This window comes from Mytilus californianus, unplaced genomic scaffold, assembly GCF_021869535.1.
Source record: "Mytilus californianus isolate M0D057914Y unplaced genomic scaffold, xbMytCali1.0.p SCAF_4, whole genome shotgun sequence".
NCBI lineage: Eukaryota > Metazoa > Mollusca > Bivalvia > Mytilida > Mytilidae > Mytilus > Mytilus californianus.
Genome location: NW_026262690.1, coordinates 59,185,354 through 59,205,314, shown reverse-complemented (window position 1 = coordinate 59,205,314; position 19,961 = coordinate 59,185,354). Strand labels below are relative to the sequence as shown.

General features: G+C 29.9%; 1 long non-coding RNA gene across 1 annotated transcript; it reads right to left on the bottom strand.

Moving 5' to 3' along the window:
* Window positions 1-5,238: 5,238 nt before the first annotated feature.
* On the bottom strand, window positions 5,239-19,148 carry LOC127698538 (uncharacterized). The gene is made up of 3 exons (XR_007980876.1): window positions 19,072-19,148; window positions 7,552-7,612; window positions 5,239-5,660 (listed from the first exon to the last, which is right to left on the bottom strand). It is a non-coding gene; the product is annotated as an uncharacterized LOC127698538 (long non-coding RNA).
* Window positions 19,149-19,961: the final 813 nt, after the last annotated feature.

Here is a 19,961-nt window from a genome sequence, read left to right as displayed (position 1 = left end):
AATGTTGAATAATGGAAACGGGGAGTCAAATATTTTATAAAAAATCATTTATGTGAGCACGAAACAAGCTGCAAACTCTAAAAAAAAAGGTAAATTAAAAATAAAATCACAAACATTATCATACAAAATTAAAAAAAAACGCGCTTGCATTATCTATTCAGATCGCATTTTCTTTATTTCAAAATTGAGAAATTAATTTCGATTTTTTTTTCAAAATATTTCAAATATTTTTTATATTGTATTAGAAAGACCGAATGTCATAGTTTGATGTTGTTGTGTGTAAATCATCATCTGATAGAATGATAATCACTGAACACATTTTATATTTTCAGAGAAGAATAAAGACAAACGGGATGCCTATATTTCAAATTAAAGGTTGAATGTTAAAAGAGCACATTTAGATATTCCGGAACACACGATTTCACATCCGGCTTTTGGTGGGTTCATGATGCTCAATCTTTAGATTTCTATGGAGTGTTTTGTGAACTTGTTCATCCTTTCGTCGTTTTTCGTTTGTTGCAATGGCGATGTCAGTTTTTCTTGGACTTGCGAGTTGAAAGTCCCCTTCGTATCTTCCGCTTTATTTTTAGATAGCCTTTTTTATATTTAGAAAATGTTATTTATAATAATAATTTCCTTGTTTTCGTCCTTCGTAGCATGTTTTCAATGTTCAATATCTCTGATTGCAATTCAAGGTTCCCTTTAATACGAGCGTCTCTGATAAATCTTTTGTAGACGAAACGCGTCTGGCGTACCCAATTTTAATCCTGGTTTCTATGATGAGTTTATTTAACATTAGCGACAAACTATTGTGTTCCCCGAAACGCAACAACAAATATTCAAGGTGGTAACAAAACTTTGTAAATTGAAAAAAGTATGCTGCAAGTCGGTTTTTTTTATTACGTACATATTCATCTTAGAAATAAAATATATGCTATTATTTCCGTGCGCAGATCACATGTTTTTTTTTGGGGAGCAGGGATTTGAAACTTAATTTTATGCACATTAACATAATATTTTAAACTAAAAGTTTAAATACGCAATGTATACATTTGATCTTACTAATACAGAGGCACTGAAAATGAAAATAACACTATATGAATTGTACGTGTCCGAATCGTTTTTCATGATTTACTTACATTATGAACAGACATATGTGAAAAACAATGACAATGTAAGATATTTATATGTTATTAAAGTCATGTGTCAATTTCAGTCACACTTGCAGATAGAGTATACTAATTTCATTAAGGTTTCACCATCATAGTTTCATCATCATGATACAGTGATTTTTGCTTAATAACAGCTATACACATTACTTCTGATGTTTGCTGAACTGCAATCAATTTTGTCGCTCAAAGGACTTTTCTTGTAGCGATTTTATCACAATGACGTAAAAGCCTTAAACCATTACATAAAATTTCTTATCTCAATAGAATGTTGTCTTGAAAATTATTTTCGACTATTCAATTGCTAAACCATCTTATGCTAATGTAAAGTAAATTCAGTTTTCTTCAGTGTTTTGGTTTTAATTGTTGCTTTATCACCTAACTGTCTCATTGAGATAAATTTAATTTTACATGTTTTGGTTAAGCACCTTTTCTCTTTTCTGATAATCAAAATCGGTTTAATCAACTTGCGAATTCTTTTTAGTAAAATAGATAAATCGTTTCACTCGCCAATCTACTTTGAATAAATTATAGTGATAACTCATTCCACCAGACAAATTCTGTTTTTAATGTGCATTATCGAATTACGATTTGGCATCCACAGTTGAATAATCATTTCCTTACATTTCAGAACAAATATCATTGGTTAAATGGTTTCAATTTCATTAAGGCTGTTGTATATTTCAATTATGATTGATTGACTGTATCTTTCGCTTTGTGATAACAAATCTGTCATTACTGAAGAGGAACTTAGATAGACATCGCATTATCTTTGGGATAATCTTAAAATAGCTTTTATGTAAACTTTAAGCAGTTTCACATAATGGGTTATTATTTTGTTTTATAATCAGAATGTTTGTACATAATTGCTTCACATTATAAACCTAAGTTGGAATTATATCTTGAAAGGTTATAGCAGCGGTAGTCAGATCATTCGTCGAACTGTGGTTTGAAGACATAAATAAATATATACTCTATGTTCCTTGGCGATTACAAATACTTAAATTGCACTTTCATTTAAGGGGTGCTGTAAAATATCTACATTTGCATTTGATTTTGTAATTAACCAAAAGCTTAAAAATACTCCCGAAAGTAGTCACCATTTAACTAAAAATCAGGCAGTTGAGTTGAGCAAATAGCAAAGGCATGAGAAGAACTATAGCAGACAGAAAACACATCAATGACATTAAAATGCATACTAACTTGCATCACCGAAGACTTCTTATTTGCAATTTTCACAATGAAAACTCAAAATAATCATATTTTTCAACGATGTGATGATTTTTACTAACTATGGACATCTTTTAGGCACTAAGTGATAAGTGCGACAGATCGTTTTTCACACCAAGTTTATAATAGATATCTTGATGGTTGTCGCGTGCTTGTTTCCAAGTTTGTTCAATGTCATCCGACATTCCTCATTTTGTAAATTGGAAATTTCACGTTGTTTCAACAGCATCTGTCACAAATTCCGAATTGTATTTCTTCTCAAGTTTTAGTAAAAGAATAAATTTCTCATAGCTACGTCATTTAAACTCTGGTTGATAGTTGTCTAATTGACAACCGTACCTAATCTCCTTGATTTATTAATCCACAACCCTTTCAAAAGTTTTGAATGTCAGATGCCTTAATGCCCCAAAATTTTACCTTTAACTGACCATAATTTTTGTTGTTCTACAGCAGTATGACATGACGGAAACCCAATTTGATCTTCAGTTTGTTTTGTATTGTACTTTCAATTGCTAGAAGAATCGTTGTTATGTAGTTACAGTGAGTTCATACAGTGCCAGCTAACGATAATTACATATTTTAGGGCACATGGCAGTGTGGAATGTTAAGAGATCATATGGCTCATGTTTTTCCCGATTTTGTAAAGAGTTTTTTAAGTGTGTATAAGTAAATTGGTCAGGGTTTTTTTTTCAAAAAGATGTATAAGTAAACATTGCATATGTACCAATTTAGCATATCATCATTCTTAATTTTGTAACACCAAATGTAACGGAGTATTCAGAATTCCTAAACAAAATATACCAAATGACAACAGGTCTGAGGTTATCATACCCTTTTAGTAAGCAATACAAGTCAAACTTCAGCTTCATGACAACAATAATGAGTTAACAGTTTGATAACATTTAAGATCTTTATGTTTCACCATGGATTGGTCTAAACCAACGAGAATCATATGAGGCTAGAATGTTGAATGCATGAAATACAACTGCAGACTGACTGAAAGGAAACACATGTTTCGTTCAGTCAATCGTTGTTTTCTCTTTAGATTGGTTTATTATAATGTTTTTGAAATGATAAAACGAAACCTGACAAACCCAGATTTCAATGTTACTTTACCTCTGATAATGAATTAATGTTACAAGTATATGTCAAGTTATTCCTGTTTTATCTGCATTGTCTTTTATTTAATTAAATATCAATGTACTTCTAAACTAATCAAGACCTAAGTCTTTACATTTAACATATTATTCATTTTTATAATTTATATCAATTTCCGTTTATGCAATAAAAATGATATATACATCGAGTGTGTTGCCTGAAAGCTAATTTCCGAGGTTCATAGAATTATTCCCGAATCGCAGCATTAAAGATATAAATCTTGACATTTATCTTCAGAGGACAAAATCTTTTTATACACGCGTGAATAATTGATAATTTCAAAAACATCACGCAATAATTGAATTACTGTTACTGACACCTGAAACGTGAATCTAAATTGTCATCACTGAATAACAGGTACCAAACAATACAGATAAATAAATCAACAATAACAGTTTATTATAGACAGAAACGTGCGATACAAAAGAAAACATTGTATTATACGGAAACTAACGAATTAACTGTTTAACCGTCTTAATTATTAAATTTTCAATTATAAAGAAACAATTTTAAAATCAAATCTTTCAATACAAACATCAATCGTTATTTGATGTTAGAATTACATAATAGTTCTCCGGATCTTTCACATAAAATTGTTAAAATTAATATCCTTCTTTCATGGAGATGTAATCAAAATAAAATTGAGAAAAAATTATTAAAGTACAAATTTGACTCTGTAATGCCAGGTAAGAATTCTGAAAGTAAATTCTTCGGGATGTCGCTATCAGTACAGTTTAGTTCTTTGGAAAAGCAAATTAGGTCGAAATCCTTCTTTAAGCATAATCTCCAAAGCAGTGTCTTACCAGTTACAATATTTATTAACATTAATAAAAAAAAAAAATAGAAAAAAAGTGGCAGACAATGCTTCAATTACACAGCAACACATCATCGCTCGGTCACCAAAGAATATTTTTTTTGAAGTAAAATGTAGATTTCTGAGGTCATAAGAATAAAATAAGCAAACCTGAACTTCGGTTTTCTTTAGAAGACGTTGATTACGTTAATGAAAATGCGTACAATGCATTCAAAGTATTGTTTAATCAGATACTTTGTTCGTTTAGAAAAATATAAAAACAATGATAATGACTTCTTTCTACACGACGATCATAAACTGTTATTCCACTGTTTCAGGTTAGAGTGAAGGTTGGCGCCTCTTAAAACGTTTAAACCCGCTTCATTTTTATGCACCTGTCCTAAGTCAGGAGCCTGTTGTTCAGTGGTTGTCGTTTGTTGGTGTGGTTCTTAAGTGTTTCTCGTTTTTTATATAGATTAGACCGTTGGTTTTCCTGTTTGAATTGTTTTACACTAGTCTTTTTGCGGCCCTTTATAGCTTGCTGTTTGGTGTGAGCCAAGGCTCCGTGTTGAAGGCCGTACTTTGACCTATGACTGTTTACTTTTTACACATTGTGACTTGGATGGAGAGTTGTCTCATTGGCACTCATACCACCTATTCTTATTTATATTTGCAATTTTGACGTGAAACCCTTTTTTTAAATAAGTTATGAAGTAAATTAAAAGTCGGAATAGTTTTAATCATGTCAGTACTGCAGAACTGACTTCTGAGATTATAGTATGCTCAAGATTTGCAAATCCATCACTTTTACCTCAGCACATGATTAAGTCAAACATGTTATACCTGCTGAAACAGTTGATTGTAGTAAACGACACAATTAATATCTAGAAATATTTATCTCTTGAGGAAGAGAGAAGTAGCGAAAAAAAATATGACAACATATACCTGTATAGTTTGTTCTAAATATTTATACATACAAACAACCATTTTTATAAAATAGTAATACAAAGCTTCCATGGTCATTCAGTTAACTCTAGGTTTCGGGAGAGTGTATTTAAATATTGGTCAAAACAGTATACTGATGTATGACTTAGACAGGTGTCGTTGCTGATGGAAATTCTTCGCACGAAAACTACATTTTCTAAAATCCTCTTATGCATCTTTAAAGAAAAGGCATGTTCTCTTACTTATATAATAATGAGGAGTTGGAACTATTGCCTTGGTTGAATATTATAAAATCGATTTATCTTTCAAGGATTCAAGTTCTGAGTTGATCACAGGTAAATGTTCATGCTGGGTTTTTTTTAAATCTGAAAAAGACGTATAACCATCTTAAGACATGTCTTAGTGTAAAAAAACTCCAAAAAGGGCATTATGATACATAAGAACAATATTTCTAATATATTAAAGATACCAGGCATATAATTGGTACACAGTGGGTTTCTTCAACAAAAGTCTCAGCCATGGCGCTCGAATAAAAGTAGTTACGTCGATACGACTACAACCCTTAATCACAATTAACTATTTTTTTATCAATAGGTCCCATTCTTATTCACTATTCGTCTATAACATATGCCCAGCCCTAAACTGTACGGAGTTTAGACAACTTGTTAAAATAAGAATTGAACAAAGACTACACAACATCTGCTACCAACCTATTTAAAAAAAATGAAATTCATGATAAGAAAAAACAAGGACAACCGGAGGTTCTGGAGATGGACATAATACTTAAAAACGTGGCGGGTTTAAACTATTTTTTTGAGAGCCAAAACCTCGATTATAAGAATGATGAAATGCATAAAGAAATTCAGAAATTCAGAAAAAAAAAACCAAAACATTTTAATTTTCGTAAACAAAGCCATAGATACAAGTATTTTTTTAGAGGAAAAGTAGTTTTTCTGTGTTTTAATCGTAAAACAATAATAGATATTATGGTATCAACGAAAGTTTACAGTTGTTGAACTCAAGCTCAAAGTATTTATCTGTTGAAACAGAAATCATGTTTTCTTATACTGTAATATCGACGACTTTATCTTTGAGCCAGTATTTGCCTTTGTTGCTTGCCGTCACGTTTCAAGAAAATAATGTGCACTTTTTTAGGCATTGACGAAAGCCCGACACCGACATTACAGCTTATTCAGAAATTTCAATACTTTCATTCCATGTTTAATATTATTAGAATGCATTGAAATATAAAATTGATGAACTCTGGTAATACATATATCTCCCTAAATGCCAATTCATAAAGCATTACACTTATAACTATGGATACTTTAATAGATAGGAATGTTAAATGAGTAAGAATAAATCACGATCGTTGTGCGTGGATACAATTCATATAATTAAAGTTCTTCTGTATTAATACTTTTAATCAGATTAATGAGTAGGACAAACAATTGTTTGATAACAGATCAAACAGAAGAAAAAATAATTTATGGCGTTTAATCATTGCATTTCTATCCGTCATACCACCTGTAAGGTCTGTGGCGACATTTAAGGGAATATTCTGTTCATCGGTTTCAACTCCCTCAGGCAAAGTTAACTTTAGACGGATATGGCTATTTTCTAAGGTCCGTTTTGATAATATAGCTATTCAAGTGTTTCGATTCTTACACATCTTTGGCTTTTAAAAATTCAACTTTGAGCGTTCCTGATTAAGGTTAAACAAGAAAAGCGCTTCGGATGCATGAAATTTATAACTTGTTGTTTACATTTTTACTTTTCTTGTATAATTCTATATCTTTTCCTTCTCAAGTTTAATATTTTTCGAACAGAAATTTATAATTGTTATTATTGAAATAGTTTGTAGGACATATTCATTGGGATTAAACCCGTTCGTTTGTAATAACGAGTTGAAAAATTGTATAGAAGAATATGGATGCGACATTTTAAGTAAACGGGAATATGACCAAATTTGTATAAAATTTTCAAATGATTTTTAACAAAATTAAAGAGTACAAATGATATTTTATTCGAAATTTACAGTTGTATTGTATTTAAATTATAATTCACACATAACGCATCTTTCAGTAAGCGCTGCTTTTCAAATATTGCTATACATGTATTCTTGCATATTTCTGGAAAAAAAAGAGATTAAGATAGAATATTTCAATAGTTCAACATTTCAATAGTTCAATATATATTGTTTATAAGATAACATTATTTTTTTAATATTTGATATAATAACAATGTATTACTCACACTCTTCTCTATATTCATTCAAACGAGAGTATTGAAACCAAACATGGATACTTTATTTGTTCTGAAATTGAAATTTGTTGTTACACAATTTCTCTAGCATCAACGAAGATACATTTATTGTCGAAAGGCGCAACTGTTGCAGTGAATTTTGTATCGTTAATGTTGTTACTATTGTAATAAATAATAAATGTATATACATGTCATATGCATGCATATGAAATCATTTTTTTGTACTAAATCTGTAGTAATTTATAATATAATAAATAAAAAAAATCATATACGAATGTACAAATTAAGATATTCCAGTTGTAAAATATTGGTAAATATGAACAGATATACCCGAGTCATCTCTATATGATATGAAAATAATTTGATTGCATCCTATCATATATATATATTTATGTAAAATAAGTGTATATGTACACTAAGGGCACAGTACATAGATCATGCAGCTTCAATTTTTGTAGCGCGTTTTTTTTTCCACAATTTTCTTTTCAGAAATGTTTCCCCTCAGAAACATTATTAAACTATGCATTATTCTTCATATTTACATGTATACCAGCAGTATCATATCAAAATTATTACGTAACCGATCAAAAAATGTAACATCTGAACAGAAGAAAAATATTATTTGGCTTATTCTAAATTAATCATAACAGATATCTATTCTCGACATAGCGTGACCATCTAACTTCCTCTCAACCTGCTTAAGCTTTAGTCACCGAGGGCTGCATATTTTAATTTTTTTTATTAAGTTTAGTCATCGACTTCAAATTAATTATTCTATCCCATTAACACAGGCATTTCCGAAGAGTTGCTAATAATTGATTTTGGAAAAGGCCACATCACTTATGCAAACAAAATACGCAAAACACTTATGCAAACAAAAAATGCAAAACATTTATATATAAATATGATGTATAAAGAAAACATCACAGCAAACTTAATGGTTGATCAGATCGCATATATATATATATATAAACAAGTCTAAATTGAAAACAACGTTCAAACCTATGATTGCGTTGGATAAAAACCGCAATTTTTATACGAGTGCATGCAAAACAAATTTCTTGGTAGAGATCTGTTTTGTTACATCTTGTGATCCGTTTATTTGGCAATCGCCAATGGCAGTCAGCAGGGTTTAAGAACATCAGTTGTTCGTCCTGCTAGTCAAATGCGTATTGTTAAAATATACTTTTTCACTCATTTGGTCTTTTGGAAAATGTTGTTTGTATATATATATATATAAATATATATAGAGATTGCCTAACAATGTAATTTTAACACACTATTTAGTATGTAAATATAAGAATGTTTAAAATATTTACAAAATGATGAAAATAAACGCAATATTTCGCTAGACTAACTAGCTTTATCAAGCGTGCATCTATCCAGGTGAAATCGGATGTAGATGATAAGAAACTTTTGCAGCTCAATGTATATGTTGCACTTGAATTTAGCTGCCTTGAAAATAATACATAATTTGGATGAAGTTCAAGATTTTTACAAAATTGGTGGTTGAAGTTAGCAACGTCCATTGGCCAATATTACAGGATAAAAAGGACGATGCTGTGTACTAAATTATTCTTTATCTTTCCTGTATCTTTTCTCATCTTTTTCGTTAAGACCATCAGGTTCTAAAGTGTGGAGTTGGTGGATCCAAAAATTTTTTCTCTTCTCCTTCTCGCCGTGGTGTCCCACTCGGTGTTGACTTCTATGATTTGGACAATAGTGTGTTAAAATTACATTGTTAGGCAATCTATAATTTTATTTGTGTAATTGAATTAATCTCTGTACTGATTAATCCACATTCCCATAGATTTGTATGTCATGTGCTGCTATTTATAGGCACTTATATATATATATATAGGTTTGAACGTTGTTTTCAATTTAGACTTTTATATATATATATATATATATATATATATATATGAGTCTAAAAGATTGTGTAACAATACCGATAAATAGATGGAAAACAAAACACTAAAAAGTGTTGAATATCATCGCACAAAGATGGAAAAACTGAACAGATGATATAAATTATACAATAATTGCAAATATTTCGGCTCAACAAATGGCCTTCCTCAGTGTTAAAAGTTTTAACAATACTGATATATAATGTATAAGGTGTAAACATAGATCAATAATAATACAGGTAAGTTTTAGTCGATTGATTTTAATCCAAAATCCTGAATATCATAATATAAACATTAGACTGTAAATTTCATTATTTCTTTCTATTGATTCCATCTGGATGGAGGACACCCAGTGTTTTTATCCAAAACTTCTCCCGATTCTCTCTTTGCCTATTTTGCCATGTACAATCCTGTTCGATCACAAGGATCTTCATGTGATCAAAATCTTTCAGATTGTGATCTGGTAACCTGAAGTGTTGGCTGATGATCCTATACCTATTAAGTTTACTGGTTGGTAGATTCTTATAGACTCTATATATATATATATATATATATATATATATAATTGTATATTATATATTGTACATGCGTCATAAACAGACTGAGAAACGTTTGTGAAATGCCAAATTATTAGTAAACAGTATCTTCAGGATGTAGGATCACGAGTACCCATAGCTATACCTTGATTATCATTAATTACCGGTACACATTTATAAATATAAGTAAATATGGAAATGTGTTTATGCCAGAGTTACGTAACTTGAATTCAAATCTGATGGTTTAGTCTTTATAAACAATATGTCTTATTTACGAAGTTACTATGCGATAGATATTTACAACGTAGAACATCATTAAAGCTATCTCTGAAAGCGCTCAGTCAGTTAAGACAAACTTATTAATCTTAATTCAAATTTCATACTTGTGCTTTATTTTCGTTGCTTTATAAACATCCTGGTTGATGGATTTTTGTAGGCTAAACGTTCAATGTTCAACTTTTCAGGCATATTCTAGGATACCATCTGACATGACCACATAGGGTTATAAAACTCATGAGGATTTAAACAGGACAGGAGTAAAAAAAAATGTGATCTCAATTACTGGGGAAAATATATGAATTTGATACACATAACACAACAATGTCATTCTAAAAATCAAACACAATATCAGGAAATGAACCGCGCTTTCACAACTGTTCTTCATCCTGTCAGTTTCTTGAAGGTTTTAAAAAAGACCTAAAGTGCTCAAATCCGTATGTACAGATGATCCATAGCGGCGACGGAAACGACAGCCTTGATTATCATTAATTACCGGTCCACATTTATATATATAAATAAATATGGAAATGTGATTATACCAGAGTAACATAACTTGAATTCAAATCTGATTGGTTTAGTCTTTATAAACAATATGTCTTATTTGTTTCCGAGACAGGAAATGCTACCACACTTTAGGGGTAATGATGTGCGATATATTTTGTACTTTCGGAGCCTTGTATACTTTTACGTTTTTCTTAACAAAAGCTTTATTACCATTGCACGAGATCGTATATTGAAGTAGTTCGACTAGACTTTACGAAGTTACTATGCGATAGATATTTAGAAGTATAGTGACCGTTATTATTATTCTTCCTTTAAGTACCTGCCAGCATTCTGTAATATGATATTTCATATAATTGTTCTTATATATTTTAGTCTAATAACAAAACTAATATTATTCAAATGTGTTTTCCGGGTTTGATTGTAGTGCAGTTTAAGTAGCTTAATTCTTTAATGATAAAAGTAATATGATAAGATAGGAACCGGACACAAATTCACACACACAATTATGCGTTTCTCAGTCTGTTTATTACGCATGTACACTAGATCCGTTGGATGTGTGCTGATGTACTGATTTATTTATTAGTTGTAATTGGCTATGAATTATCTCTCAGTAATGACGGGTACATCTATTTTGGTGCTTTGTGTCTATTGTTTTTATGTTAGTTGATTTTTGTGCTTCGTACCAATCTATCGAGTAAAGCGATTAGATACTGAGTTTTACCGTTTAGTCTTTATATTGTGCTGTCATACCACTGTCACAGGGTTAGGGCACGTTTGAGCGCTAAGAAACACATACCCGCCACATTATTAATGTGCCTGTCCCAAGTAAGGAGCCTTTAATCCATTGGTTGGGGTTTGTTTCATGTCTGTCATATTTGTTTTTCGTTATTGTATTGTTATGAATTAGGCCGTTTGGTTTTCTTGTTTGAATTGTTTCACATTTTCATTTCTGTGTCTTTAATAGCTGGCTATGGCGTCTGGTGACCTATAATTGCTAAATAACGATGTCATCAGAACTCTGGTGGATAGTTGTTACGTTGACAATCGTACCACATTGCCTAGCTTTACAAATCAGCACTTACTACAGTTGACTGCTATGTGGCTCTCTAATATGCACGTCGTCATATAATATAACTAACTGTTTGTATGTGTGTATGTGGTTTTAATTTGTTGGACTTAAAATTGACTAGTCAAAGTATATACATGCATATGTATTTGCTACTCGACCAATGTATGGTACAAAAGTATTTATTTGCTATTTCAACGACCAAAATAACCGCTACATATCTTTGACAGTAACCTTCTCGAATTGGTTGACCGTCACGATGTGTGTGTTCAACTTACTATCGACATGTTTTTGCGGTCTGAAATTGTTAAATAGCAGAAGGAATAGTCGTCCGATCTGTCATTTAACCGATTGTGTCCTATTTCCGATTGTGCCATTTTGACTTGGTGTAGGTTTGCATGGCGGTGATGCATGCATAACAGGAGACACTTGATGTGTTTCCCTCGGTTTTAGTTTGTTACCCGGATTTGCTTTTGCTTAATCGAATTATGACTACTGAACAGCGGTATACTACTGTTGCCATTATTTACCCCATCGACGCACCTGGTCTTGCTCCTGGAGATCGTGTGGTTCCCTCAATCTATTTTTTGCTACCTTGATTTGTATCTTTTTAATCGATTTTATATGATTTGAATATTGGTAAACAACTGGTACCTAATTTAAACATACCATAAAAATGACATATTATGAAACAATTCATATCTACGAGAAGTCTTTATAAATGCAAATGCAACAAAAGAAAGACTATTAATATCTTGAATTTTGACTGAGAACAGACACATGAACATTTGGTGGGGCTAAAAGTAAAACATTGGCAGATTAGATGAGAAGCATACCACATAAATCAACCCAAGCATTCATTTAATGTAATAGAATTGGCAATATAAACAAATTACATGGAGGCGACATGGAAAAAATAAAATGTTCGTACGCCGTAGAACATTATAAAAGCTATCTCTGAAAGCGCTCAGTCAGTTAAGACAAACTTATTAATCTTAATTCAAATTTCATACTTGTGCTTTATTTTTCGGTGCTTTATAAACATCCTGGTTGATGGATTGTTGTTGGCTAAACGTTCAATGTTCAACTTTTCAGGCATATTCTAGGATACCATCTGACATGACCACATAGGGTTATAAAACTCAAGAGGATTTAAACAGGACAGGAGTAAAAAAAAAACCCCAAAAAAACTGAATATTTTCAAGGGGCAATTAACTCAAGTTTAAGGGGGAAATGACACAAGTATAATCCCATATTATTTCATTTTAGTCTAAAATGTGATCTCAATTACCGAGGAAAATATATGAATTTGATACACCGAAATACAACAATGTTATTCTAAAAATCAAACAAAATATCGGGAAATGAACCGCGCTTTCACAACTGTTCTTCATCCTGTCAGTTTCTTGAAGGTTTTAAAAAAGACCTAAAGTGCTCAAATCCATATGTGCAGATGATCCATAGCGGCGACGGAAACGACAGCCTTGATTATCTTGATTATCATTAATTACCGGTTCACATTTATATATATAAATAAATATGGAAATGTGATTATGCCAGAGTAACGTAACTTGAAGTTAAATCTGATTGGTATAGTCTTTATAAACAATATGTCTTATTTGTTTCCGAGAAAGGAAATGCTACCATACTTTAGGGGTTATGATGTGCGATATATTTTGTACTTTTACGTTTTTCTTAACAAAAGCTGTGTTACCATTGCACGAGATCGTATATTGAAGTAGTTCGACTAGCCTTTACGAAGTTACTATGCGATAGATATTTAGAAGTATAGTGACCGTTATTATTAATCTTCCTTTAAGTACCTGCCAGCATTCTGTAATATGATATTTCATATAATTGTTCTTATATATTCTAGTCTAATAATAAACTAATATATATTTAAATGTGTTTTTCGAATTTGAATGTAGTGCAGTTTGATGAATTTGGCTATTTGTTTTAGGTATTTTTGTCATATATCTCTTCAACTGTTTCGGTACTTATACATCCCTCGGATTTCAAATGTTTGACATTGAGCGTTCCTGATGAAGGTAAATCAAGAAAAGCGCTTCGGACGCATGAAATTATTAAACGTGTTGTTTTCATTTTTTTAAGTAGCTTAATTCCTTAATGATAAAAGTAATAGAATAAGGAAGGGACCGGACATAAATCCACACACATCATTATGCGTTTATGCAACTATTCCGGGTACGTCACATTGTTTACCATGGTCAAATCTCAGAAACTCACTTAAAATATACAAACCAAGTAAAAACTACTGAGGGAACTCTAAAACTCTAAAAAGGGTGGGTAGACAAGGTAAGTATTTATTGTGATAGTTGCGTCACCAGCCATGTAAATTAATCCAGATTCCGTTAAAATGTCACGATAAAAGTGTTGAAAGCACAATGTCCAAAATCAGTTATCTGACTATGGTCCCAAAGGAATATATAATCTATTTATTATATGATACCATCATTGACATAATCGCAAATTGAAAATTTCTATGAATATTTTAGATTGTCAATCATATATTTCATGTTCAGATAACACAAAACTATAGTAATTGAAAAAAAACCTATATTAAGTATTTTATCATTACAATATTTCTCAAAGGCTCGTTTCTGTTTAAAAATTAAAAAAGTTCCACAGCAAGTTTCAGTGTTTTATCTCATGTATTAGCATTTTGCTACCATTAAATTTTTTAAAATGGGCAAAGTATAGAATATTTAACGAAAATTAATTCACTGATATTATTGATTTCTTCTTTAGATGATTTTTCAATTAAATAATATACAAACAAATTCTTTTTAATGTTGTTTTAAATACCACCATATCTTTGATATTCACCTTAATAGCAGGAACTGTCCAATTTTAGGTACGCCATTCAAACGTTTTGAAAAATGGTATGATAATCTTTTACTTGTTCTAAGAGTATTTTCCGTTTGAGTAAAGTTTAGTTATATGGATTAAATCGGACCTTTTATGATAAAATCATCATACAGCACACAAAAACTCAAGTTTATTTAATCATTGAATTAGATAAAGTTAAAAGACAGGTGAATTTGAAATGAAAAACAATGAATATAAGGAAACTGAAAAAAAAAACACAGCATGAAAAATAGTCATAATAATTCTGTGAACAAAATATTTTATAAGGACAAAAAAATCATTTCTTTTTTATTTAAAAGGCAAATAAGTCATTTCTTTTTTTAAGCAAAATCATATAGAGAAACTTTGTTTTGACATCTTATCAAAAACTTAAGAAATGTATATATCACTTTGATTCTAGAACTCTAATTACTGTTTATAAGTTTAGCTGAATTACTCCGTCATAAACGTTCGTGCTTCGTCTTCTCATATTTTTTTTAGAAATGTAAAATATTTAAATTACGGTAAAATAATAAAATATGTGTTCAATCATTTAAAAATATTGAAATAAGTGCAGGATGTTTGAGAAAATACTATTTACATAAAGATATTTTGAATAGACGCGTTTTCTAATATTTCGGAAACGCTCATTGTCAAACGTTTAGAGGGACAAAGAAAAACATTGTCGACGATCTAGATCAAATCCATATAATTTGTCAAGGATTTTAATGGTTGGAATAGCTGAAATAATACACTGCATTCAACTAATACAATCAAATATATATAATGATTACTTGTTACTAGGGTCGCATTTTGATCTGTAGTATATACGGTTATAATTTTTAATCAATTACCAGTTCAAAAAAGAAAAAAATGATTTAAAATAAGTCGTTTAGTTATCTGAGAGTATTTTTCACAATTTTTTTCTTGATCAAATGTCTATTGGTCTTTCACTTAAATATTTTTCAAAAAATTTAGTACACATATTGGTTTTACCATGAAAAAGTTGAAAATTCTTGTAACTTTTTTTATACCTGTATAGTTATGGAATTAAGTATCATGCAAGTAGTTTTTGAAAATATAGTGAAGTAACTTAAAAACTCTTCAAAGATACAAGGCTTATAATTTGGAATGCAAGAATCGCGTTTCGTTTTCACAAAATACATCGAAGACGTATGTATTAAAACAGTTTGAAGACAGTATCAAATACAAAGTTGCTCTAGAGAGTACTGAAAATTTAAGAAACATTGTGCCAAGTACGGCTAAGGATATCTATTCTTTGGTGTAGAACATACATAATATTTCTTGTAAATCAACATTTCATAAATAGAATATCAAAATAAATTGAACTTATCAATTATATTTCATGTCAACACAAAAGTGCTGATTACTGACTATTGTAATACGGAAACATTCATCAAAGTAAATTCAACTTTTGTGAGAGTTTGTGTGGTCTTTATAAATAGTGTATAAAGAATCGTAATTTGTCTCGAGGTTGTTGAAGACACAAAAAGAGGTGAAACATACCTGGGGGAAATAAAAAATCATACGTAAAAAAAAAACAAAAAATACCATGGCCAAAAAGAAAAACAACGAAAAGACAAATATCAGTCGACAAGACAACACAGAAAACTCAAAACTGAAAACCACAAATTTCACCAAAGAAAAATTATTAAAACATATACTTGAAAAGCGGAGCAAAACATGATAAAGGTTTTGAATATGCCTTAATTAATTAATTAATTTTTTATTTATCAAATTTTCTATTTTTAACTTAATGAGCTCAAATTTTAAATCGTTTTGGAAAACAAAGCTGGGTTGGTTGAAAATGAATAATAACTCAGTTGGTTATATCCTTTTATTAATTATATTACAATATTCAAATAGTGTCATTTTAGAAAAGAACCTCGTATTTTTTATTTAGAAAAATACTCGGTGATGTTTAAAAAAAAAAGTGCATACACTCATGGAATTACGACAGGTCAATATAGTAAACAAAGAAATTACATCGTCAAACCAAGACAGATCAAGCAAGAGTAATGTTTGGGTATTGATTACATATTAACAAAACCAATTTGTCACATAATTTAAGTCATTACATCTTTCTGTTAGCTATTGTTTTTACTATTGTTTTAATCCTTCCAGTTTAAAAACATTGGGTAGTTATACAGTTTGTTCAGTTGCGTATTTTTGGAATTTTCCTGGTATCCGTGGTGTTGTTTGTAAATACAATCTTACATAGATATAAGAAGATGTGGTATGAGTGCCAATGAGACAACTCTCCATCCAAGTCAAAATTTATAAAAGTAAACCATTATAGGTCACAATGTCTGAATTATGAAATATATACATTTTCTGTAATTGAAATATTTCACACACACAAAAAAAAAAACCAAAACAATTATTGCTGTTGTAGCAAGGATAAATGAAAATTTTCTTGGATATTCTATATATCTAAATAATTTACCTAGTTAATTCAAACCAATGTAACGGCTCCGGGTGATTTTTCTAACGTCAAAACACGAAAAATTGTATAAAAGTACTTTGAAAAGGTATAGTTCATAGCCGTAAATGAAAACTGTTTGATATAGTTTCATAAATGTAGTATTATTAATATTTTGATTAATGAAAAATGATAATTATGGATAAATACAATACACATTTTAATATGGTTATAATATTTTTCGCTTTTCAAATGAATTTGAAGCTGAGTGCATCATTAGTTTTAAATGATTTTGAGATAGAATCTTAATATATATTTTTTTCTAAAGATACCTTAAATTGCAATAGAGTTGGTACAGAATACTTTTGCATAAGATTTAGATACTCGACAAAAATCAGAATGTTATATAAACTTATTTTTACAAGTAGGAATTTGTACAGACGAAAAATCTTTAAACTATGTTATTATAGAAAAAGTATAATTACCAAGAGTTGTTTTCATTTAAGACGATACGGTATGCTATACATAGATGAACATCATTGTTAAATACTAGACTTTGACAATTTGGAGCCTGATGTATTCTAATCTCTAAAGACTAATTCCACCCGTGGATATTTTTTTATTATGACATGTGGATGGCTCCATGTCTAACAGGCTGTAAATTAATATTTATTAAAATCACATTTTCGTTCAAGTATAAAGTCATGAATGCTTATTATCATGCATATCAAGATAAAGAAAACTTAAAACACAGGCGTCAAACTATAACGAAGATTGCGAAGGCCTTTTTGTCGAAGGTATCTTTAAACTAAGACATATCTTCGTCCTTAGTAAAATTTGTGAAAGTGTCGTTAATTAGGATATATACTAATATGTATCGTAAAGTTAAGGCATCAAAATATATATATATCTTATGATATTCTCAGTATAATCATGAAAAGTATCTGCTTTACGTTTATATCAATAAAACATTTGTTTTGTTACTCTCAATTTCCTGCTTTAAATGTGTGTTATGGGATTAGATATTGTGATTCTGATAAGGCATGCAGTCCTTTCAACTGCAATTTAAGAATTATGTATTGTACTTTAAATATATTCCCATGAAGTTTTCGTGTGCGACGTGCAATGTTTGTTTGTCCCATAGTTTAAATAAATCCTTAGATTTTCGATTTCTTTAAAAATGAAATTCATTGCATACAACTGTAATAGAATACTTCAGAATCATATAATCATTATTTTATAAATATTTGACTACAAAAATTGCATTTAATCAACATATTCATGATGTATAACTTTTCTCTCTTTATCTTTACCTTTTCTTTGTAATTTAATATAGTTATTATAATTAAATAAATAAATATCATTCTAATTATAATAATCTTATTATAAATACTAAAGTTAATTCTATTTATTATTTCACTGTAGAAGAAAAAAAAAGAATACTTTTTGATTAAACGAAAAAATGGCTAAAAATAATGCTAGTACTATCCCCATTAGGAATATCACAGGAAATACATATTTGTTTTACAGTCTAAGATGTGTCGTATGATGACCATACAATTGGTATCATTTATGTTATAGTCCTAAAGTTTGTCGTAAGACAGGATATTTTGGAATGCAATCAAACAGGATACCTTTGTCAATTTTAAAAACAAATAATAAAATTGCAATTTAAAAGAGTTTGTACGTTTATCATTCTGATTTTCTCAAGAAGACAAATAGAAATGAATGAAAGCATAGAACAATTTTATTTAGCCCTCAAAAGTGTAAATGCCACCTTGGAATATTATAAAGAAAGGGTTATGTTTTTAAAATAATACATGGCAATTATCATTTCACATAATTTATATTTGAGGCGGTCACATAAATTCGTTAACAGGATAAAGTAGATTTATATGAACAACTTACCTTGTGACCTACTATATGGGAAACCATCACGTTACTTTATGTTGGTTTACGAAATTCCCCATGTTGTCAAAATACTCTTTCATCTTAACCCTATAAAGTAAGGTTACAGTTTATTTAATTTGTTAGTTTATTATGCAAGTTTATTTAAAGCTATAAAATATTAATTTCATAAAGCAATTATTTATGGTGTTCAGGGTCAAAATCGAAGAAAAGTCTTTATATTCTAGGGACAGGCATAAAAACTTGAACAATCTATATCAATACATTTTTTTACATCTTTCCATTGAAATGCCTTTATATTGCACCCCTTTTGCATGCAAAATAAAAATGCTGTGTTGTAAAATATAATGTATTTATAATGAAAAAAGTCATGGCGCGTGAAATATTTAAAATGTTAATGATATTTTATTATATGAAGTACAGACTAGTGTTTTCTATTGTGACAAATATGAGAGATTAATTACTTGGGACTTACATAAACTAGATTGTCCTATTGTTGCTCATAAAATATAAAATACTTCTGTCATTTTTATATCTACATAAATTTTCACTTTTTTTTTATTTCATTCATATTTTTCAATGTCAGTTTTTCGCGTATGACCTACCAAAAATTATATGCCTGGTATCTTTGACAAAACTTTTTTGTAGTTACTTTAAATTGCATTCAGAAATAACAATGAAATATTTTGTAGAATTGTAAAATAACTGTGAAGAGATAAAACATATAAAAACTCTATCGTAAGGCAATATAAAGAAGACTGAAATTTTATTGACCAATAACGAAGATATAATACTAGCCATATATTCATAGAACAAAGTAAGACACCAACACTACAGGAATAAACACAAGATAAAAGATGTGCTATCAGAACACTTCTGTTTTAATTTAA